At 47.8% G+C, this 24,153-nt stretch overlaps 1 protein-coding gene across 50 annotated transcripts in view; it reads right to left on the reverse strand.

Annotated features, from left to right (window-relative positions):
• NFIX (nuclear factor I X) overlaps positions 1 to 24,153 on the reverse strand; it is a 5,476,577-nt gene that overhangs the window by 2,942,044 nt on the left and 2,510,380 nt on the right. The window lies entirely within an intron of this gene.

A 24,153-nucleotide genomic window follows, 5' to 3' on the forward strand; every position in this document is an offset into this window, starting at 1 on the left:
AGCCTTGTCTAGTCAGGAGATAGGGGCAGCGCTCAACTCTCTGCAGTCCGGGAAGGCGCTGAGCCCCAACGGGCTCCCGATTAAGATTTTTAAGAGACAGTCGAACATTGACACAGGGCCCCTTTTGAGGATGTACCTAGGGGCGCGCCAGGTGGGGATGCTACCGCCTGATCAGAGAGAGGCCATGATCGTGGTCATCCACAAGGATGGCAAAACTGTTGATTGTTGCTCTTCATATTGTCCAATCTCTCTCATAAATGTGGAGGCGAAGATGTTAGCAAAGGTCCTGGCAGACAGGTTGCTCCCGCTACTACCGGACTTGATTCATGTAGACCAGTCTGGGTTCTGGGTAATTTGCAACGTTTGTATGGCTTACTAGATATATGACGGAGAGTGTGGGGGACACGCAGACGGCATTGATGGCACTTGACGCATCCATGGCGTTCGACAGTATTGAGTGGCCATACCTCTTCATGGTTCTGCGGAGACTGGGCTTCCGCCCAATTTTCTGCAGTTGGGTGCGCCTCCTGTATGAACAGCCATTAGCGCGTGTACAAGTTAACGGAACGGTGTCCAGAGCCTTCCAGCTCCGGCGGGGCACGAGGCAGGGATGCCTCCTGTCCCCTCTCTTGTTTGCCTTAGCGCTGGAGCCTCTGGCTAATTGGTTCAGAAGAGATTGCTTGTTTTGGGGTCTAGCGCTGAATGATGAATAGGAGGAGCGCATCAGCCTTTACGCTGACGACATTGTGCTATACATGGCCAGGCCTTACCAGTCGATGGCGCAGGCACTCCACCTCTTCGAGCTCTTTGGGAGCTATTCGGGCTATATAATCGATTGGGCGAAATCGGTTATCTTTTCCCTCTCGGGCCCTCCTCCACTGATACCGTCCAGATGCCCTGCGGTGGTAGCGAGAGATGGCTTCAGGTATCTGGGGTTGTTCATTACCAGAAACAAAACAGAGTTTCTGGCTAAGAACCTTGAGCCTCAGTTGTCGCACCTTCTCCCTGATGTAAGCCATTGGGGCACGCTGCTTTGTCCCTGATGGGTCGAGCAGAGATGTTTAAAATGTTGGCGTTGCCCCGCCTCCTATATGTCTTACAGAACACACCGTATCTGATCCCGCCGGGATTCTTCAAGCGTGTCTCCCAGGCGGTGTGGACACTTCTCTGGGATGGAGGCGCCCCTCGGATTGCGTTGCGCAAATTAACAAGGGGAGTGTACGACGGTAGGCTGGCCCTGCCTGACGTGCAATTGTATTACTGGGCGGCCCAGCTACAGGTTGTTAACGACTGGGTATACGCAGACAGGTCGGAACCGGCCTGTAGAGTGGATCGGTTTGTGATGTCGGGCGGGAATTGCGAGTCCTTGTTATACACCAAAAGGACAAGGGCAGATTGGCCCTCACATACTGGAGTGGTAGTCCACTGCTGGAGGGAGGCGAATATATTCCTGGGGTGGATGGGATCCCTGACGGGTAGGACCCCCCTGTGGATTGTGGAACAGCTGAGCGAGGTAGCTCGATTGGCGGGCTTTAGGGGCTGGCAACTCATTGGCATTGACTACTTGGGGGATGTGTGGAAAGGGGACGCCCCGTTCATTTGAATATCTGCAGCATGAATATAACCTGCGGGACTCGCAGTGATATCATTACTTACGTCTCATACACGCCTTGCGCCGTATCCGGGGGAGGGGGGGGGACGGGGGGCTCCACGATACCGGAATATTCCCCGATGGAGGATCGACTACTTCTTGATCCCATCATTGACAAGCCCACGTCCAGGATCTATAGCAAGTTAATAAACAACATGCCTGATCCCTTGGTGTCCCTGAGGGCGACTTGGGAGCCGGACTTGGGCCCCTTAGAGGACGACGACTGGCAGGACGCCCTGCAGAGTCCACGAGAAATTGCGATCTGGGTCCGGTTCCGGCTGGTGCAGCTCAAAATATTACACCGGGTTTACTACTCCCGTACCCTATTGTACACCTGGGGTGGGTGCCAGTCTACTTTGTGCGCGCGGGGGTGCGGGGGGGAAGGGTCCTTCTAACACATACTATGGGAGTGCCCAGAGATTGTCCCCTTTTGGACCAAGGTCACAGATATAACGGCGGAGGTGGTGGGCTGTCCGGTCCCGAGGGAGCCCAGATGGCTACTTTTAATGATTAAGGGGCCTACTGATTGGACCAGATATGGGGAACTCTGGCTGGCCATGGCGGTGGGAGTGGCAAAACGGAATATTGCCAGGGCCTGGGGGGCGACGGATCCTCCACTGTGGGACCAATGGGAGCGGGGCCTTGATTGGTGCCAGAGGGCAGAGGAGACCATTTACAAAAGTAGGGGGTACCCCAAAAAATGGAAGAAGATCTGGGGGCATTGGAGAAGGTATAGGGGAATGGGGGAGGCCTGGGATAAGGGGGTTCACTATGAATGTCCAGTGTATGGTTAAATATGACTATTCTTTACGCTGTCTACTGCATGTTTGGCTGATGCAATGTGACCAATGGATTGACATGTCAACAAGAATGAGCACTGTTAATAAAAAGATTTATAAAAAAAAGAAAGAAAAAAAAGAAGGGACTGATGATGGTAGTGACGTTGGAGACTGGCGGCTAAACGAAGTCCTTAGCGATGAGATACGCGGCCCTTGCACAGTGAGCAAAACTAATGGTTTAAAGGCTCAGGGCGCTTTAAGAGAGGGTGCAGATGTATCTGGAATACCGTTCAGTGATAACTCTTTTTCAGCGCAGCTAGGTCCAGGGGGGAGTGCCTCAGCTAAGGGCTCAATTACACCACTTAACCAGTCTGAACTGCCACCCGGAGAGATTACACTTGCTGTTATCTACCAAACTATCATGGCGCATTGTGAGGAGTCACACCAGGAGAATGTTCTTACACAGGGGGTGTGCCATAGAGTCCAAAACTCCATTCGCAGAGTCGCTAAAACTTGTACGGACATAGCAGCAAGAATTGGAGAGGCCGAGGAGAGGATCTCTAATGTAGAGGACGCCCTAGCAGTGCAGAAGGGCATAACTGATACGATTGGTGCACAAAAAGATGACATCCTGTGGAAGTTGACAGACTTAGAAAATAGGGCTAGGATGAACAATCTTAGGATCCTAGGGATCCCGGAAGGCCGTGAAGGAGGAGATGTGAGGCAATTTGTTGTTGAACTCTTCACCGAGGCATTCACTGACGTAAAGCAGTGGGATTGGCAGCTCGAGGTGCTACGAGCGCATCGATCCCCCTTCAAGCAGAGGCAAAAGTCATTAGGGGACAAACCTCGTGCTATTTTGATATGCCTCAATAATTTTTTGGCGAGGGAGAAGATCTATGATTTAACTAGACCTGGCAGAAAGAGGCTGGGGAAAGATTGCAAATTTTTTGTCTGGCCAGATTTCAGTCCAGCTACAGTTGAGCGGAGGTGGCAGCTCCGTCAGCTGATGTCCCCTTTTCAGTCAAAGGGTGCTCAAGCTTTTTTGCTCTTTCCCTCCAAATTGAAAATTATTTATCAGGGGCAGACAAGATTTTTCTTATCTGAAATTCAGGCCAAGGAGTATCTGGGCACTATATAGCTAGGAAGGGGGTAGCTCTCTTTATATGTTTCTTAGCACTATTTCTAGGGGGGTCCTAGGACCAGAGATGGGGCGAGCTCGATTGCACAGAGTGTTTACCCCTATCTACTCTTTATTGTTTCTTTGTTAGATGTTTTAGGAAAGCAATCATCTTTAGCCCCTTGTCATTAGCTATGAGGGGGTGAGGGGATCCAGGGGAGAATGGGCAACCGGCTCATCCCATCACAAGGACCTCGGTCCTGTTGCCACATAAGGGTGTTGTAAGGGATGGGTGGGTGAGGGTGGGTGGTCTTTCAGGGGGTAGGGGCAGGATAGGTGGGGGGGAGGGGAGGGTTCATGTTTGCTTTGGTTTTGGATATCTGTGGCAGTTATGGCTCTAAAACTTGATCAATGTTGTTATATATCAGTTTTCATGTTTACAAATTTGGAATAAGTACAGCGGGGTTCAAATGTTTTTCTAGGTGTTGATGGGGCAGGGTAAACTTATATTTGTGGTCTCAACGACGTTAAAAAATGGGCATTATTTTCTAAAATCATACACACTATGCAAACAGATGTTTTATGTATACAGGAGACGCATATACCTTGGGGGAGGCGTGAGTGCTTGAAGTTGCCTGGATATGATTTAATTGCTTGTTCCAGACAGACCTCCATGATTAGAGGCGTGGCCATCTTACTGAAGCAAGGAGTGGGGGTCTGTACAGAGGTCCGAGAGGACAGAATGGGCAGATGGATCATAGCCGAATTATTAGTCGATAAGAGGCTGCTAACTATATGTACTATATATGGGCCAAGCCAAATACAGACGACCCGGAATTAATTAAATATTAAAACGTAGAATTAGCTACCTGGTCTTATCCACTATTTGTTTGTGGGGATATGAATATCAACGTATCTAGTAATTTTAACTTGGCAGGGGATTATAATTATTTTGGTAGGAAACCCAAAGTGTTTAAGGCTCTTCAGACTTTAGTACAAGATTGACTTGTGGTATCGGCATACTAAAGTGGATTTTGGGTATACATACTATTCTGCCCCCCACAACAAATTGGTCCGGTTGGATTATTTCTTTGTCTCGAATCAGGTGGCTGAAACAGCCTCCATCTCCGCTCCTCCCAGAATTTTATCGGATCATAATTCGTTGATTGTAGAATGTCCCTGGTCTCGCCTAAGCAGAGCTCTTAGAGCGTGGACTTTTGAAAGGAAGCTTCTGTTGGATGAAGCGTATCAGGCTCATATGAAAAAATGGATAGTTGAATTTTTAGATATCAATAGGGGAACCGCATCACATCATATGGTTTGGGATGAGCTAAAGGCTGCAGTCCTTGGAGAGACTAAGAGTTTTTCCTCCTTTCGTTGGAAGGCAGGACAAAGGCTGATGAAGAGCCATATTGAGGAACTTAGACTTGCAGAGCTAGAATTAACCTCTAAAATTAAGAATGGCTCTAACATAGAGGAGTGTCAGCAGGTCGTTGCTATAATAATGTCCAAACTCTTGGAGTCTTTTGGGCAGGACCTCGCCACTAAGTACCTTCAATATCGCACATTGAGGTTCGAATATAGAGAAAATTGGGGTATCATTAAAATCCGGAACGAAAACAGGATGGTTCAGGATTCCGATTCGGTAATTACAGAATCATACAGATTCGGTAAAAATTACCGAATTTCTTCCTACATCTGATTTACCGAATCTAGAATACCGAATCGGTAAAATTCGGTATTCTAGAGTCGGTAAATCAGATTTACCTACATCGGGCCCTTAGTGAGGGGTGGGCAAATATTTTATTTTTCGTCCCCGAGGGATAAGTTTCAGTTGAATATTCATGATTTTTTTAAACTTAAACTTCCTCAATGTTAGATAAACCAGTCATATTTGAATTGATTCAAAAGAAAACCAGAATAGGGACTGTGTACCAACATTTACTGTCTAGCCTTCCGGATGATTTGGAGGCACAAAATCTTAAGTGGGAAGGGAAATTTGGGAAGAATGGGTAGATCTGAGGTCTGTATTAGAGCTAGCTAGTGATGTTTTGGTCTCTGGTAGCCTTCGGACCCAAAGTTACATGGCAGTGTTCGACCTTTATAATACGCCTGCAAAAATAGCCAAATGGGGTTTGTGAGAAGTTGGCCTGATGTGCAGTGATCACTATTCTAGTGATCACTATATATCAGTCCAAACAACCCTTATTGATGATTGGTTGTAAGTCAACCTTATAGACCAGCTATCCTAGTAGCATGGATACGAGCAGTCTAAGGCTAAGACTCTAGAGGGCGTGTTAAGCCAGCTGTTTTACCATCACATTACCCCTTGAACACCCAGTGAAAGGACACCACACAAGTGTTATGAAAATAAACAATGTATTTATTAGAATCACAACAGCCCTGTACTCTTTATGAGGACAGGGTGCTAGGCACACAACAAAACTCTTACGAAAATACTTAAGTTAGCACAGTATACACAAATGCCCGAGGGGCACGAAAAACCATATACTTTAAAAGTGGAATGCGAAATTACTAGCAGGTAAGTACAGTACTAATAGGCTTTGGAATCGCTAGGACTTGACTATGGAATCGTTAGATTACTTCTAGGAGGCCTAGGGGACTCGGGTGCAGAGTGTGCACTCTAACGCGGGATGCGGGACAAAGTCTATGGTAGCTAGTAACGCTAAAGTTAGTGTTCACGGGCGAACCCGACCTGGTAGGGAGAAAACGACAGTGGATCCTGACCCTTGGATAGTGAGGCTATGCTGGGGCACTGAAATGCCGAAGTTACCTAGCCCAGGGGCTGCAGCTGCATAGGTCTCAAAAGACGTCGGAAATCCTCGTTGCCGGACCAGGAGCCTGGAAGAAAGATGCTGGCAGGCGACCAGTTGAAGATAGTTCGAGTTGATCCAAGCCTGGATCTGGAAGATGGATGACACCTGAAAGCAGAGGGGACCAAGTTCGTGACTACTAGCCAGTAGTCAGTGGGCACCAGGAGGGCACCGGATGGTAGTCACCTCGACTAGGTGAGTGGGCGACGCTGGCTCTGCAGATCTCACGGACCAGGAGGCGTTGTCGGCGACCAGGATGGAGAGGCGAGCTGTCCCACGATGGATGAAGCTGTCGAAGTCGCCCAGGATTGGGCAACAAGCCTTGGCTAATTCAAGCCCACGCGGTGGACTCAAAATGGCGTCTTGAGTGGACCAGGAGGGTCCGGGGTGCTCCTCTTCGGGAAGGGAGCAAGGGCCAGTCTGGAGCAACCAGACCAGCAGCAGTGATGTCGTCGGGCGTCGTTCAGAAGGCCACAAGCCAGCGGGCTAGTAGCCAAACAACGCGGTGAGCAGCAAAAAGCAGAAGGGCCCCACGCAGATCGTGGAGATGCTGGGAGGCTGCACTTCGGTGCTGGAGCTGCTCAGGGTCGGGGCTTCTCGGACCCCAAAGCACTCACCAGGAAATTACTCGGCGGGCTTGCTGTGCAGAAGTCGTGCAGTCTTGCAGATGGCCGGTCCCTCGAGGTCTCGTCGCACCCACGGTTCTCAGCTGCGCTGTAGAGGTGGGTAGAGGTCAGAGGTGCCAGGGAAGCCGGTTCTCGTCGAGCTGGGCAGTCGGATTCCGGAGGAAGGACTTGCAGCAGACCGCAGTGTTCTTTAGATGGTGCCTGCGGATGCAGTGTGACTACTCCTTAGTCACAAGGGAGAAATCTTAGGAAGAAGTCTTGAGTTCCTTTCGTGGAAAGTAGTTTCAGGATTCAAAGATGATCTAATTTGGAAGGGGGCCTGCTCCTACCTTTATCTGGGAAAAGGGGGCTGGCACGCGACTAAGTCCTGCCCTAGGGGTGGGACCAGGAGGGGGGTGGTTACACCCACTTCCTTGGCGGGCTTTTCCCCAGCACAGGGTCTGGAGTGTCCCTGGAACTGGTTCAAGCCAGCCTATGCACAGTGAGCACCGGGGTGCCACGTGCAGTCACCTTCCTCTGAAGCCCTGCCTACCTACAATACACAAAATCCTGTCTGGGACGGTGCTGGCACCGCCCCTGGCAGGAAACCCTTTGTCCTTATCTCCTGCTCTGGGAGGACTCCCAGCAGCAGGAGGGCAGACTTGTGTCTCGGTGGCAGCATCCATTTTGTGGAGCTGAGGCTTTGTTTGACTTTAACCGGGGTTAGGGGTTACATACATGTCGTGTCCCTCTAGAAGGGTGGAATGCTAACCCCGTCGCCAGAATTGGCGAGGGGTTAGTATTCCAATTCATATGACACCTTACTCGACATGTTTTGATAAAGCGATACCAGAGTTGGCATATAACCGCGAGGATTATAATGCACTTAAGAGTATATGGTATGCGATATCATGGAAACGGCTAAGGGATAGATCCCAAAAGCCGCAGACAGGCTCAGCTCATGCCAGAGCACCATCTCACACGATTCCAAGCACTCTGCCTTCAGGATTGTTAAGGCCTGCCATAGGAGTGACTGATAGGAGATCTGTGTGTCCATTTTAGGGTTAGATATAGGTATACTATATCTAAAGCAAAGGGTGAGTACACCACCTTGCCCCAGCTGTCAAGCAGCCAGTTGTGTCAGATTTTGGATGGCTAGCCAGGGGTGGCATAATACATGCTGCAGCCCCTGGTAGCCCTGGGTACACCTATGCCCTGGGTACCTAAGGTACACTGTACAGGGACTGACAAGGTGACTCAGTATCCAATTTAGATATGTACCTAAGGTACATGGAATCCATTTTACAGAGAGAGCAGTAGGCCTGGGGTCCTGAATAGCAGGGCCCCAGGTCAACTAAGTCAGAAAACCAGCAAAACACCAGGCAAAAAGTTGGGGGCAACCATAGTCAGGGATCTACCTTCCTACAGGGTTGTAGAAAGGGTGATCACTGCGCAAGGTGCGGGCTGTACGCAGCTGATGCTATTCATATGTTTTATTCTTGCCCGAGCCTGCGTGACTTAACTCTACGCTTAATATCCCGTGTTCATTAACCTCAGAGATGGGGATAATGGGTCTTGAAGGCTCAGTGGCAACCAGAGATTCGCGGTATGTCTCTGCATTTGTTTATAGCCATGTCTATGATTTGGCTGTGTATAACCTCACAATGGTTATGCTCTGAAGCAAATACATTTATGAACTGGAGAGCTAGGATGCTGCTTATTTATAATCTGAAATTTTCAGAATTTACATTAAAGTATAGGCAGAGGCGGAAGCTGGCCTCTAAGATTTGGGCCCTGGTCGAGGAAGAAATGCTTTACTTACTTGTAACTGCAGTTATCCAGTATTGGTATCTTTCATAGATTCACATGCCTGAATCATTCCCCGTCGTCGGGGTGGGAGTCCCCGGTACATAATAACAGTAAAGACATATACATACTAATAGGCCAGAGGCCTCACATTAGTAACCTATCCGAGTCCTTTTGTAAAAAGGACCAAACTTTGGCAAGGAGCCAATCAGCTACTACCACCCTCTAGAAACTTCCTGGAAGGAGCCCTAGTCCCTCAGATTTTCGTAAGCACAGTGCTAAGTAGTATCTACTGCGAGAACTAAGGTGAGCCCTTCCAGGGGAGGCGGGTGGGTTGCATGTGAATCTATGAAAGATACCAATACTGGATAACTGCAGTTACAGGTAAGTAACGCATTTCTTATCCAGTATTATGGGTATCTTTCATAGATTCACATGCCTGAATCAGAGTAGCAAGCAATAGGCAGCATATTTCGCATAATATAGCATGTAAGACACTTGATAATAACTTATCAATAGTGCAACACAATAAACTGCAAACAGTAGCAGAAGAAGAAATGTGCAATGAGGTAATAGGAAAGGTGGGATGAAAGGAAGAAGGCTCACCTCTAATGAAATAGATGACGGAGCACCGCCTGTCCCACTGCTGCATCCTTCATAAGTTCTGAATCCAAGCAGTAGTGCTTGGTGAACATATGTGGTGTCTTCCATGTCGCCGCTCTGCAAATGTCGACTATGGGCACCCCAGAAAAGAGCGCCATGGAGGTGGAAACCGCTCTAGTGGAATGAGTCCGAATCTTGGAGGGCAGAGGATGTCCCGCCTGCTGATAGCAGAAGGCGATGGCCGCATAGATCCATCTTGAAATGCTCTGCTTTGACAATGGTAGGCCCTTCCTGGGCCTGCTGAAGGCAATAAACAATTGGTTGGACTTTTGAAATTGTTCCGTTCTATGAATGTAGAATTTCAGACATCTTTTCAGGTCCAAGGAATGTAGAGATCTCTCCGCTGCTGAAGATGGATTCGGGAAGAAAGATCTCAGGACAATAGGTCCGTTTAGATGAAAAGTAGACGGAACCTTTGGTATGAATTTGGGGTTAGTCCGTAGAATGACCCTGTCCTGTTTGAATTGAAGGAACGGGTCTTGAATAGAGAAAGCCTGCAATTCACTCACCCTCCTTGCTGACGTAAGAGCCAGCAAAAGAGCTGTTTTCCATGACAAGTATTTGAGCTTTGCTTTATGCATTGGCTCAAAGGGGTGTTTCATCAACTGAGCCAAGACAACATTGAGTTGCCATATAGGTTGTAAAGGTTTCACTGGAGGATAAGTCCTGAATAAGCCCTTCAGAAACTGCTTGACCAGTCTATTGGACCACAGGGAAATACCAGACGAAGAGCGCCTGAACCGAGATATGGCTGCCAGGTGGACCTTGATTGAGGCGTGGGCCAATCCCGAGTTGGCCAGGTGAAGCAGGTAAGGCAGAAGTTGTGCCGGAGATGACGAGAACGGGTGCAGTTTGTTAGCTTTACACAACAAACAGAATCTTTTCCACTTAAGGGAATACGTCTTGTTGGTACTGTCAGCCTGGGCCCGGGCTAAGACGACTCTGCAGTCCTGAGGAATATCTAAGTCCTGGAACTCTCTGAACTCAGGAGCCAAGCCGATAATCTGAGAGATGTCGGATCTGGATGCTGGACTTGCCCCTGGTTCATAGTGAGGAGATGTGGGTAAGGCCTGAATGGAATCGGAGGCTTCAGCGACAGAATGTGGAGTTCTGTAAACCAGTGTTGGCGCGGCAACGCTGGGGCTACCAGGATCAGGGTGCAATGCTCTGCTTTCAGTTTCCGGAGGACCCTGGGGATCAGGGGAAATGGAGGAAAAGCGTAAGCAAAGATGTTGCACCATGCGATCGAAAATGCATCCCCATGAGATCTTTTCTGTTGAAGCCAGCTTGCATAATGTCGGCATTTCGCGTTCATCTCCGTCGCAAAGAGATCCATGTGAGGTCTGCCCCATCGGGAGAATACTGTGTCGAGAGCATGTTGGTCCAGCTCCCACTCGTGACAAATGGAGCGTTGCCTGCTTAGAGAGTCCGCCAGGGAGTTGTCTGCTCCTGGGACATACTCTGCTCTCAGCGAAATGTTGTGTTGGAGTAGCCACTTCCAAATTCGCTGTGATTCTTGAGACAACGTCATGGATCGAGTTTCCCCTTGCTTGTTTAGATAGTGCATTGTGGTGGTGTCCGTCCTCACAAGCACTGGGGAGTTCCTGATCCGGGGCAGGAATGCTAGAAGTGCCAGGTATACTGCCCTCAGCTCTAGCAGGTTGATGTGTAGCTGTTTTTCTGCCAGCGACCACTGACCGTGTATCTGAAGTTCCTGCAGGAACGCACCCCATCCTTCCAATGATGCATCTGTTGTAATCACGTGTGGGGAGATTGGAAGTAGGAATGGAAGGCCCTGGTTCAGATTTTTTGTTTGAAGCCACCAGTGCAGGGCCTTCACCATGAACGGAGTGATCCTGATAAGATCGTTGAAGGATCCCATACACTGGATCCACTGAGATGACAACGCCTCCTGTAAAGGACGCATACGGAGGCGGCAGTGTGGTATTAGGAGGATATTGGAGGACATTATTCCTAGCAATGACTTGAAGAGTCGCACCTTGATGGTCTTCTTGACCTGAATGTGGGCTGCCAGAGACCTCAGTTTGATCTGACGCTCCTGTGATGGGAAAGCCTTTTCCTGATGCGTGTCGAGAGTTCAGTTCAAAGTACTTTATTCGGTTATAAACAGAGGATAACCATAAAAGTAGCATGAAAAGGTACAATTTACATGGGTCAGGTGACAAAAGAAACACATAAAGAGACACCCAAATAAATACATATATACAGAATAAAAAGAGTTAATTGATTTGGATTGATTTACGGCACTTAAAAACAAGTTAAAAAAATTCAGCAAGAGATGCTACCATAAAAACAGTTTCCATTTTCTGACACTCTAAAAACGCTAAGCGGCATCTATAAACATTTAATTCTTTGAGAATGGGGATGATGAGTTTTCTTCGATGCAATAGATAAAATTTACAAAAAAATAAAATATGGATATCGGATTGTTGGGAAACATCATCACATGGGCAAAGGCATAATTCTTTCGCCCAACAATTCATCACAGGGAAAGATAATAGCCTGAATAGGATATTAAATCTGAACCGGGTCAAAAGGAAACGTTCATGATTGGACATGTATAATGATAAATATGGCTGTAATTTCTCTCCATTTATAATTAGTTGATGAGCAGAAACAGTCTTTTTTTTCACCTCCTCCGTTTGTCTTTTGGCCCTGAGGTGAGCAATACACAGGTTTTTTAGGTCTCTTCTTGATATATGTGCCATTGAAGATGGGTCCTCAAAGTATTGGGCACAACTTAATTCTTCAAGAAAGTTTCTGACATAGCATATCCATTTAAAGTTGTTTAAATTGTCCAGTACAAGAATGTCCTTTAAAATAGCCCGGTTAACCACGCATTCTTCATTTGTCCAAACCCTGTGCCAGAGTAGAATAGGCTGAATCATTATTGTATCAGTCACACACACCACACCCAGTTCAGCGTGGCATATATGGGTCGCAGTGCTCTCAGGTACGGACAACATGTGGCGTAAAAACTTATTTTCCATGATTTGAATTGAACTAACATTCATATATCCCCACAATCCTGAACCATAAATAGCTACGGAAATACAAGTAGCATTATAAATAGTTAAAATTTCCTTTATGGGTTTTTTTCCTAGTTTTTTCATAAGACACTGTAGAGCCATGATAGTTTTAGAAAATAACAGTGTTCTGGCATTGATTGCTGACCGCCATGAGCCATTTTCATTAAACAGAATGCCCAGATATGGGAAAGTAGCAGTCTTCTCTAAAGGATTGGAATTTATAAATATTGGCTTCAAATGCCTAGTAGTTCTTGTCCCACAATACATAGACAGTGTTTTGGAGCAATTAATTTTCAAGTCCAAACTAAGCATGAAGCTATTAAAAGATGTGACCAAAGTTTGAAGTGCCATTGGGGTGCGTGCCATCAGGACTGCGTCGTCAGCGTACAGCAGGGCAGGGACGGGCCTGCCCCCCACCATAGGCATGTCCCTGCCCTCCTGCACGAGGCGGCGCTCCAGGCCGTTTGTATATAGCAAAAATAAAAACGGTGCTAAAACGCACCCTTGGCGTACACCACGACCAATTCCAAAGTGTCTGCTACACTCTCCATCTTTCCCATACCGGACAGTTGCAGTAGCCCCGGAGTATAGTTCTCTTAGAAAGCATATAATAGCATTGTCTACCCCCAAATCAGCCATAATTACCCACAATTTATTATGTGAGACACAGTCAAAGGCTGACGATAAGTCAACAAAAGTGAGGTATAAGCGTTGTTTCTTTACCCTTATATACTTCTGTTGTAAGATAAACAAATTTAAACCTTGCTCTATGGTCCCTAAACCCCTTTGGAACCCATATTGAAAGTCACTTAGCACCCCATTTTCTTCTGCCCAGCTTTGCAATTTAAGTAAAACCACTCTCCCAAGAATTTTTACGGAGGAATCCAATAAGGAAATTGGCCTATAACATGTGCAGTTCAGCCTGTCGCCTTTCTTAAATATCGGGACTATAATTGATGTAAACCAGGTAGGGATTAAGCCTTTTGCCAGGGCAACATTAAAAAGCTGTACTAACAGGGGCCCCCATAAGTCAATATTGGCCTTATAAAGGTCGGCAGGTATACCATCCGGTCCTGCCGCCTTGCCCCCCTTAGTCGCCTTCAGACTTGCAAGAACTTCGGGTAAGGTTACAGCCAATGCTTTAGGTGGATCCAGCATAGGGTCACAACCTTTATCGGGCACTGTTTCAACGGCCCTATAGAGGGAGGAAAAATGAGTCACCCACTCATCCTCTGTAGCGGCGATCTCCATGCGTGCTTTTTTATCGTAGAGGAGCGGAGTGTTTATGACCCTCCAAAAGGCGGCCGGATCTTTTGATTGTGACGCTAAACATAATTCGTCCCAGGCATCCTTTTTAATCAAATCCTTCCTTTCCTTCAACGCTGTATTATAATCCCTCCTCAATGCTCTAATTAAAGTTACATCCCGTGGTCTTTTATGAATCGCATGTCTAAGGTTTGTTAAGGCTTTGGTGCACGTTTTGTCAAACCATTTCCTATTTGATTTTAGGGAATTTTTTCTTGTAACTCACAAAACCTCCTTAACTGGAGTAGCAATAGTATTAAAATGAAATAAAATGTCATTACTCTCCGCATGTTCATTCAGGCAAATCGAGAAGCTATCCAAACATTTACTCATCAATTTGGACAAAAAGTCATACGGGACCACTTTACTCCATTTAAGAAAATAACCATTTTTCGAACCTAACGTCACATCTTGCGCCATATGCTTAGAAGTTACTACATTATTGGGTGGGACGAATAGGTTCTCCATTAAAAGTACCTGTGGGAAGTGGTCACTCAGAGGTAAATCCATTATCCTAGAGCTAATCAATCTTCCAGCAGAGCTATTTGTACACAGAATAAAATCAATAATTGTCGAAGCCGCCCGTCCCACAAAAGTTGGTACAAATGGCATTGTGTGGTTGGCTAACTCATTTATAAATCCAAAATCAAAATTAAAAAGCATCTCATTTAATGAATCACCAAGTAGGGTATGTTCAAAGTGCGTCAAGTTAATGTCCTGTTCTAACATCAGGCCACACATACCCTTATGGCCCTTTTTACACAATGTGCAGTTAAAATCACCCCCCCATATTATCATTACTTCGCCCCTTTTTTTATCAATTTCAGACTGTATATCCACGGTCATTGCAGCGAGTACATCCTTAATCATGCTACTTATAAAATTATTATAAAAATTTAACAACACAATTCTTGGACCCTGCCTTACATCTATCACTATTTTCTGATAGTAACTGGATCCAGCAGAAAAGAAAATCTTGTCATAAACTAGCAGGTTTGATATATACGTAGTCATTCCGCCCTTGGGTCTACCATAAGAGCCCCCCACCGCAGAAGTAAAATAGGTTTTATAACCATTTAGATGTATCGGTGTGGTGGCCCAGGTTTCTTGTAGGGATATTATGCCTACACCAGAGATTACGTCAACCCAAGATGGATTAAGGATTTTTTGTTTTAAACCTGCCACGTTCCAGAAAAACACCTTACAAAGATCTTCTATAAGTGACGCTTCTGCAATATCCCCAACTTGACCGCCCTGATTCCCTTCTGTTATAACTGCCACAGCTCGATTTTCGTGTGTCACCTCGTGCGGCGGTAGATTAATCAGCCCCAGGTTTACAGGCATGGGGATCTTAAATACCTCTATTGGCTCAGGGAGTCAATCCACCGTTTCCAGACAGTCAAACCGGTTATAACACGGCGTGAATGGAGGAAATTGGTGATTGCCATACCAACCTGGATCATACCTTTGAGGGTGAAAGTGAGGAGTCCTCCCCCTGTGTTTCACTACATTCCAACCATCTTCAGTTCCTCCTCCCCATTCTGTGTTATTTGGATTCATATCAAAGTCCCCACCTTTTCTGGGTCTTTGGTGTCTGTTGTCCCTAGTCCAGCTCCATCTATTATCAGGATGTTCCCCATCGGGGTAGAAATAAGCTAGTGCCCTGGCCACGATAGGGAGACCATTATTTCTTGGGGCCCTCGTTATGATATATTCGGCGGTGTGTGGGTTCTCAAAGGTTATTACCACACAGTAGCCCTGAACCCTTTTTTTATTATACCCAATCCATGGTGCCCTTTCAGCCATCAGAATATTACTTCTAATGGCTGGTGGGAGGGGGTAGTTATTATTCAACCAGTGGATAATCTTATTTACAAGTGCCCCATTCTTTTCGCTTAGTTGTAGGTCCAATTCAGGCACTCCAGTAAGAATCACCACGTACGGTGTAGCTTTTGGAGGTAAGTGTATATTTCTACGCACCTCCCTTTTAGGTAATTGGTCTTTATCCTGTAAGAGGTTAGGAGTTTGTAGAGTTGGTGCCTCTTTATCAGTAGCAGCTGGAATTTTAGGTTTTGTTATACTTTTTAAGGGTTGGTTATTTGAAAGTTTTCCATTTTCGGAGTTCGTTGTACTTAAACTAACATTATTTAGGAGACTCTTTGTCAGTGTTGATGCAGGTTTATTTGATGTAGATACAGTAACTTTAGACTTGGGGTCACTCGAGGTAAGTACTTGTGTGAGAAGTTGGCCTGATGTGCAGTGTTCACTATTCTAGTGACCACTATATATCAGTCCAAACAACCCTTATTGATGATTGGTTGTAAGTCAACCTTATAGACCAGCTATCCTAGTAGCATGGATACGAGCAGTCTAAGGCTAAGACTCTAGAGGGCGTGTTAAGCCAGCTGTTTTACCATCACATTACCCCTTGAACACCCAGTGAAAGGACACCACACAAGTGTTATGAAAATAAACAGTGTATTTGTTAGAATCACAACAACCCTGTACTCTTTATGAGGACAGGGTGCTAGGCACACAACAAAACTCTTACGAAAATACTTAAGTTAGCACGTTATACACAAATGCCCGAGGGGCACGAAAAACCATATACTTTAAAAGTGGAATGCGAAATTACTAGCAGGTAAGTACAGTACTAATAGGCTTTGGACTCGCTAGGACTTGACTATAGAATCGTTAGATTACTTCTAGGAGACCTAGGGGACTCAGGTGCAGAGTGTGTACTCTCACGCGGGATGCGGGACAAAGTCTATGGAAGCTAGTAAAGGCAAAGTTAGTGTTCACGGGTGAACCCGACCTGGTAGGAAGAAAACGACAGTGGATCCTGACCCTAGGATAGTGAGGCTATGCTGGGACACCGAAGTGCCGAAGTTACCTAGCCCAGGGGCTGCAGCTGCATAGGTCTGAAAAGACGTCGGGAATCTCGTTGCCGGACCAGGAGCCTGGAGGAAGGAAGTTGCTGGCAGGCGACCAGTGAAGAAAAGTTCGATGGATCCAAGCCTGGATCAAGGAAGAAGAAAACCTGAAAGCAGAGGGGACCAAGTTCTTGAATCACTAGCCAGTGATTAAGTGGGCACCAGGAGGGCACCGGGCGAAGTCACCTCGACTAGGTGAGTGGGCGACGCTGGCTCTGCAGATCTCACGGACCAGGAGGCGTTGTCGGCGACCAGGATGGAGAGGCGAGCTGTCCCACGATGGATGAAGCTGTCGGCGTCGAAGTTACCCAGGATTGGGCAACAAGCCTTGGCTAATTCAAGCCCACGCGGTGGACTCAAACTGGCGTCTTGAGTGGACCAGGAGGGTCCGGAGTGCTCCTCTTCTGGAAGGGAGCAAGGGCCAGTCTGGAGCAACCAGACTAGCAGCAGTGATGTCGTCGGGCGTCGTTCAGGAGGCCACAAGCCAGCGGGCTAGTATCCAAACAACACGGTGAGCAGCAAAAAGCAGAAGGGCCCCACGCCGATCGTGGAGATGCTGGGGGGCTACTCTTCGGTGCTGGAGCTGCTCAGGGTCGGGGCTTCTCGGACCCCAAAGCACTCACCAGGAAATTACTCGGCGGGCTTGCTGTGCAGAAGTCGTGCAGTCTGGAAGATGGCCGGTCCCTCGAGGTCTCGTCACACCCACGAATCTCAGCGTGACTGATGATGTAGGTAGAGGTCAGAGGTGCCAGGGAAGCCGGTTCTCGTCGAGCTGGGCCGTCTTGATCCGGAGGAGAGACTTGCAGCAGACCGCAGTGTTCTTAAGATGGTGCCTGCGGATGCAGGGTGACTACTCCTTAGTCACAAGGGAGAAATCTTAGGAAGAAGTCTTGAGTTCCTTTCGTGGAAAGTAGTTTCAGGATTCAAAGATGATCTGATTTGGAAGGGGGCCAGTTCCTACCTTTATCCTGTAAAAAGGGGCTGGCACGCGACTAAGTCCTGCCCTAGGGGTGGGACTAGGAGGGGGGTGGTTACACCCACTTCCTTGGCGGGCTTTTCCCCAGCACAGGGTCTGGAGTGACCCTGGAACTGGTTCCAGCCAGCCTATGCACAGTGAGCACCGGGGTGCCACGTGCAGTCACCTTCCTCTAAAGCCCTGCCTACCTACAATACACAAAACCCTGTCTGGGACGGTGCTGGCACCGCCCCTGGCAGGAAACCCTTTGTCCTTATCTCCTGCTCTGGGAGGACTCCCAGCAGCAGGAGGGCAGACTTGTGTCTCGGTGGCAGCATCCATTTTGTGGAGCTGAGGCTCTGTTTGACTTTAACCGGGGTTAGGGGTTACATACATGTCGTGTCCCTCTAGAAGGGTGGGATGCTAACCCCGTCGCCAGAATTGGCGAGGGGTTAGTATTCCAATTCGTATGACACCTTACTCGACATGTTTTGATAAAGCGATACCAGAGTTGGCATATAACCGCGAGGATTATAATGCACTTAAGAGTATATGGTATGCGATATCATGGAAACGGCTAAGGGATGGATCCCGAAAGCCGCAGACAGGATCAGCTCATGCCAGAGCACCATCTCACACGATTCCAAGCACTCTGCCTTCAGGATTGTTAAGGCCTGCCATAGGAGTGACTGATAGGAGATCTGTGTGTCCATTTTAGGGTTAGATATAGGTATACTATATCTAAAGCAAAGGGTGAGTACACCACCTTGCCCCAGCTGTCGTGCACCCAGTTGTGTCAGTTTAGTTAGTCAGCCCAGGGGTGGCATAATACATGCTTCAGCCCCTGGGAGACTTCTGGGTACACCTCAGCCCTGGGTACAGGGACTTGGAGAGGGCCCAGTGCCAATTCAGTACCTGAGTACAATTTGGATAGAGAGAACAGCTAGGCTGTGGGTCTGATTAGCAGGCCCACAGCCAGGGAAAGTCGTAAACCAGTGCAGCAAAAAGCAAAAATCTGGGTGATCATAGGATTGCAGACCCTACTCTCCTACAACTTGTCTGGCCAAATTCTCAAGCTGGGTTTTTGTATCTTTTTTCAAATCCTGTATTTGTTTCTCCAGCTCCTTCAAAAGTTCTAACACTGGGGTTAATAGGGTTTTCATTGAGGTTTCCAATAGATATAGCATAGTACTCTCTCTTACCCTACTAGCGTTAGGGCTTTCCTCTGCCGCAGTATTCCCAGAGATATTAGAAATTAGATCAGCCATCGAGTCATCCAGGACGGTGTCGTCCGGGAGGGAAAAGCGTACAATGTTAGGGGGCAGAGAATCATCTCCTTGTAAGTCGTTATCATTAATAGGAGGTACGTTACTTGTATCTGATAATGAATCTTTACCAGCTACATTAGTATACGTATTTTGAACAGTCCTTTTTTTGGGTATAGCCCCTTCCTTTAACCCCTGTATCACCACATCTTTATCTTTAGGGGTCACAGATGTATGGATCAATACCCTAGTAGATGCTTTGATAGGTGGGGGAGCCTGAATGAGGATTGGGGTGGGTGTTACAGGGGGAGGTAGCAAAACCGCTGTACTTGTCCCCTCTAAGTGCAAGATGTCATTCTCTCCTCTATTTGGGCTCCGTGCATTGGCAATAAGGCCCAAAGACGACCTCTTGGCATGTTCCAAGTCCAGTGAAACCCTTTTTTCCATCAGTAAGATCCCTTCATCAATCAATGTATTAGTTCTGACAATGAAATCATCCAGGGTACCTCTTAATTTCTTTCCCCCTGCTGCTACCCGACTTCTGGTTTCACGCATCTCCATGGTGTAATTAGAGACAGTCCCAGCCAAATAGTGGGGTAACTATACAGTAAGAGGATAAGGAAGCGTCTTACCACAGTATATCCAAAAACGATTTAGGAAGCAGAATCCAACAGTATATTATGGCAGGGTAACTGGCCCTGCCCGGCCTCCTCTGGCCGATGAGGGCCGTAGAGGGCCCGCCCTTTGCCCGGGCACTCCCGCGCGCTCCCGCAACGCGGGGGTGACGCTGTTCTTATGCGCCGGGTGGCGCGAAGTGCTTGTCGTCTCCCGCCGCACAGCCTGGCGGGAGTTGTAGTTCCAGGCCCCCCTCCGTTCGGTGGCCGCTGCTTGCTGTAAATTGCGGCGGCGGGAGGGGGACGCGAACTAGCAGGTACCGTGTCTCTCCGCTCTTATCTGGGGGCAGGGTTGGCTTTCACCGCTCTCTCTCGCTGTCAGAGGGCTCCCAGGTCAGTTACAGTGCGTCACCCGCTCCACCGGGGTGACGCTGTTCTTATGCGCCGGGTGGCGCGAAGTGCTTGTCGTCTCCCGCCGCACAGCCTGGGAGTTGTCGAGAGTTGCTCCCAGGAAAGTAAGGCGTTGAGAGGGCTGCAACACTGACTTTTTCTGGTTGAGCGTAAGCCCCAGGCTCTCGAAGAGCTGAAGACAGGCGTTGGAAGATCTGCTCACGCCTTCTAGAGTAGGAGACTTGATGAGCCAATCGTCCAAGTAAGGGAATACCTGGTGATGGTGCTGGCGAAGGTACGCTGCCACTGGAGATAGACATTTCGTAAAAATGCGTGGCGCTGACTTCAGGCCGAACACATTTGTAATGTTTGCCCGCCACCACAAACCTCAGATATTGGCAGTGACTTTTGTGGATGAGTATGTGAAAATAGGCGTCCTGGAGGTCTAGGGACACCATGAAATCATAGGAATTGAGTAGCTGTAACACTTCCTGAATGTATACCATACGGAACGATTGTTTTTTGAGGTATCTGTTGAGGTTCCTTAGATCCAATATAGGGCTCCATTTCTTCTCCTTTTTTCGTATTAGGAAGAACCGGGAATAGAATCCTTTCCCCCTCTGACCTCTGGGAACTCTTTCTACGGCTATTTTCTGGAGCATTAGTGAGAGTTCCGCTTGAAGGAGATGCAGATTCTTGTGCTGCATGTGAACTGGGGGGTTCGAAGGAGGAGTTTCCACGAACTCCAGAGTATGGCCGAACCAGCTGGAGAACCCAACGATCCGTCGTTATTCCTTGCCAATTGTGGAGGAAGTTGGAAATTTTCCCTCCAACTACGTAATGTGGAGAAGAAGTGGAGGCCTGTTGAAGAAAGAAGTCATTGCCTTCTGGCGGACTCTTTCTTTCCTCCTCTTCCTCGAAAGGAAGACTTATTGTACGAAGACTGGCCTTGTTGCTACCTCTGTTCGTATTGAGGCTTGTATTGCTGGGACGAGCCATAGGAGGATTTGTATCCCTGATAGCCACCACTTGTCTGCTGGCCTCTTCCCCTGGAGCCCCGAAAGGAAGTATTTCTGTACTGGAGCGTACCCAGGGCTTTTGCGGTCTCCGTATCTTTCTTGATACCCTGCAGCATCTCATCAATATGCTGCCCAAAGAGCAGCTCTCCGTCAAACGGCATGTCCAGTACCTTGGACTGTACCTCCGGACGGAAAGATGTAGCTTTCAGCCATCCCTGGCGCCTAAGGACCGCTGCCCCCGCCAGCTGTCGAAATCCTGTTGAAGCGATATCCATCGCCACGTCAATCATTTCCGAGGCGGACCGCTCTCCCTCGAGGAGGATCTTCTTTACCTCTTCTTTCTGCTCCTCTGGCAGTGTGCCTAGATATGGGGCAACATCCGCCCACATCTGGCGATTGTAACGCCCTAAGAGCGCTAGCGAGTTTGCCGCTCTGACAGTAAGGGCCGACATCGACGAGAATCTCTTCCCGATGTTATCCAGTTTACGGCCTTCCTTATCCGGAGGCGCAGTCAGCGCAGCAGATGTGTTGTTGGATTTCCGCTGCGCGGCCTGGGTAATAACGGAGTCCGGTTTGGTCTGGCCTGTAAGGCATGCCGGAGCCGTGTTCGGGGCCTTATGAGGGGTTTTTCATTATTTTTAACCCCTGGTCCCAGATATAATCGATAATAGGGATTGACCGAACCGTCTTCTTGAATGGCTTTTTAAAGTCATATAGGAAGCATTCCTGAGGTTGCGTGGTCATCTCTATTTTAAACCTTGCTGCTGCCCTCTCTACAACATTATGAAACCCCCCGATATCTTCTGGGGGTGAATCCGCCTGTGCCTGGTCTGGGGATGCCGGATGTTCAATGACATAGTCATTCCACTCGTCATCCTGTATTTCTCCCTCCTCCTGTTGACCTTCTTCAACTTCTCCTACTGCTTCCTCTTCTTCTTCATCAGAAGACGGTAGAGGAGGTAAAGTCACAGGATCCGGACGAATGACCAGCGGTGGTGGTTTAGGGCGAGGAGGAGGAGCTGGTGTCCCAAGATGTGGAGGCACTACCGAAGGAGGCGGAGTAGGCGGAAACCGCTGCTTGTAGTCCGCTATGAGGAATTGGAGGTCCGTGACTATTGAGACCGGGAGGCACACCATAGGTTGTGAAGGAGGGGGCGGTTGATATTCCTCCTGGTATGGCACTTCTGCCTGACCCAGGTCTTCGCAATCCGAACTGTCATGGACCTTGACATTAAGCTGTGATGGACTGGTTGCAGTGTGGAACATGGCACAATCATCAGAATCTTCAGTCTCCAGTAAGTGGTCCGGTGGCAGTGGCTGGACCTTGCTAGGAGACGTAGTCTCTGGCGTCAGCATACGCGTTGACATCCTGAAGTGTGTATAAGTATACTTCGGCTTAGGAGATTCTTCCGTCGACGGGGTGGTCATCGGCGGCGGGATGCTGACATCCACGGCAGACATCTTTGTCATCATCGACGATGGTTTCTTCGTCGACAGCGTCGTCGACGATGGTAGCGTCGTCGACGATGGTTTCTTCGTCTACGGTGGCGTCGACGCTGGAGCTGTCGTCGATGGCTTCGTCAACGGTCTCGTTGTCGATGGCCTCGTCGATGCTGGTGTCGACGTCGATGACTTCGTCGACGATGACATCGTCGACGTCGATAGGATCTTCGTCGTCGATGATGGTTTCGACTTCGTCGACGCGGAAGCTGTCGTCGACGGAGGCGTCGTCAACGCTTTTTTGACAGGAATTATAGATGTAATAGACCTACCCGTCGACGACGATGCTGAGGTAGTTGTCGACAAGGTAGTGAAAGCTGATGCTGTCGACGTAGAGATGGTGACTGTCAACGCTGTCACAGTCATAGTAGAAGACACCAGCACAGGCTTTTTGAAGGTGGCTTCCTGAAGAGAAGTCTTAACTGCCATGGCTTTCGGACGACCCTCTGAAGACTTTGGCGTCTTCTTTTGAGGTGGCACATCAGACGGACCTGGAGATGTCTTTCTCTGCCTCTTGGCAGAGGAGTGTGAGCTCCTGAAGGAACACTTGCTCCCACCTGAAGAGACTGTTTGATCTTTGTCCTTTAGTCTCTGAAGCCACAGAAGCAGGCGCCCCTCTCTGTCTTTTAAAGTCTTGACAGAGAAAGTGCGGCAGACCTTACAATCCTTGGCCGAATGGTCAGGGTAGAGACAATAGAGGCAGTCTTCATGTTTGTCATCTACATGTAGTCTCAGCTTACTACACGAGGCACAGGGTCTAAAGAGCCCTTTTTTAGGAGTGGTAGACATAGTTGCTCTAGCACTCCTCCACATGAATAATATTGAAGAGAAAAATATGGAAGAAATCCAGAAATATCAGAAAGCTGAGCAGAGCTCAGTGGAGACTCCCTTAGCACGACGTGCGGTAGAAAATCTGAGGGACTAGGGCTCCTTCCAGGAAGGTTCTAGAGGGTGGTAGTAGCTGATTAGCTCCTGGCCAAAGTTTGGTCCTTTTTACAAAAGGACTCGGATAGGTTACTAATGTGAGGCCTCTGGCCTATTAGTATGTATATGTCTGTATGACATTACTGTTATTAGGTACCGGGGACTCCCACCCCGATGACGGGGAATGATTCAGGCATGTGAATCTATGAAAGATACCCATAATACTGGATAATGGCTAAAATAGTATGGGTGCCCATTATATTTTATTTAAGTTGTTTATTGTAAGTTGTCATAGTTCCCTGAACTGTTCTTCTTATGTTCTCTTGTTTGTATTTCTCTTTCATGTATTTCTCTTCCCTGTCATACTGTTGAAGTTGAATTTGTTGTATTATTTTTCTTGGTTGTTTCTCGCTGTATATGGAATTTGATGTATGTAATTGTATTGACTGCCACTACTGCACTGTTTTATTAATTTTTTTTTTTTTAAAGATATTTAGGCATATAGATCAACAGGGATAATAAAATAATAATAAAGGAGAATTATGGCAAAAACAATCATCATATTAGAAGAAAACATATATATTGCTGGTCTAGGCTCCCATTATTTATGGCTGGTCGCATAGCACTGTGCAAAATGATAATCCTTACTCAAATGCTGTATTGTAGTATGGCCTAGGGCCTGCTTTGTGTGCATGTTATGTTAGTTGGCTTATTAGGAGTTTAAACACCATTTTACCTTT

This window comes from Lissotriton helveticus, chromosome 1_1, assembly GCF_964261635.1.
Source record: "Lissotriton helveticus chromosome 1_1, aLisHel1.1, whole genome shotgun sequence".
In the NCBI taxonomy this organism is placed as follows: Eukaryota; Metazoa; Chordata; class Amphibia; order Caudata; family Salamandridae; genus Lissotriton; species Lissotriton helveticus.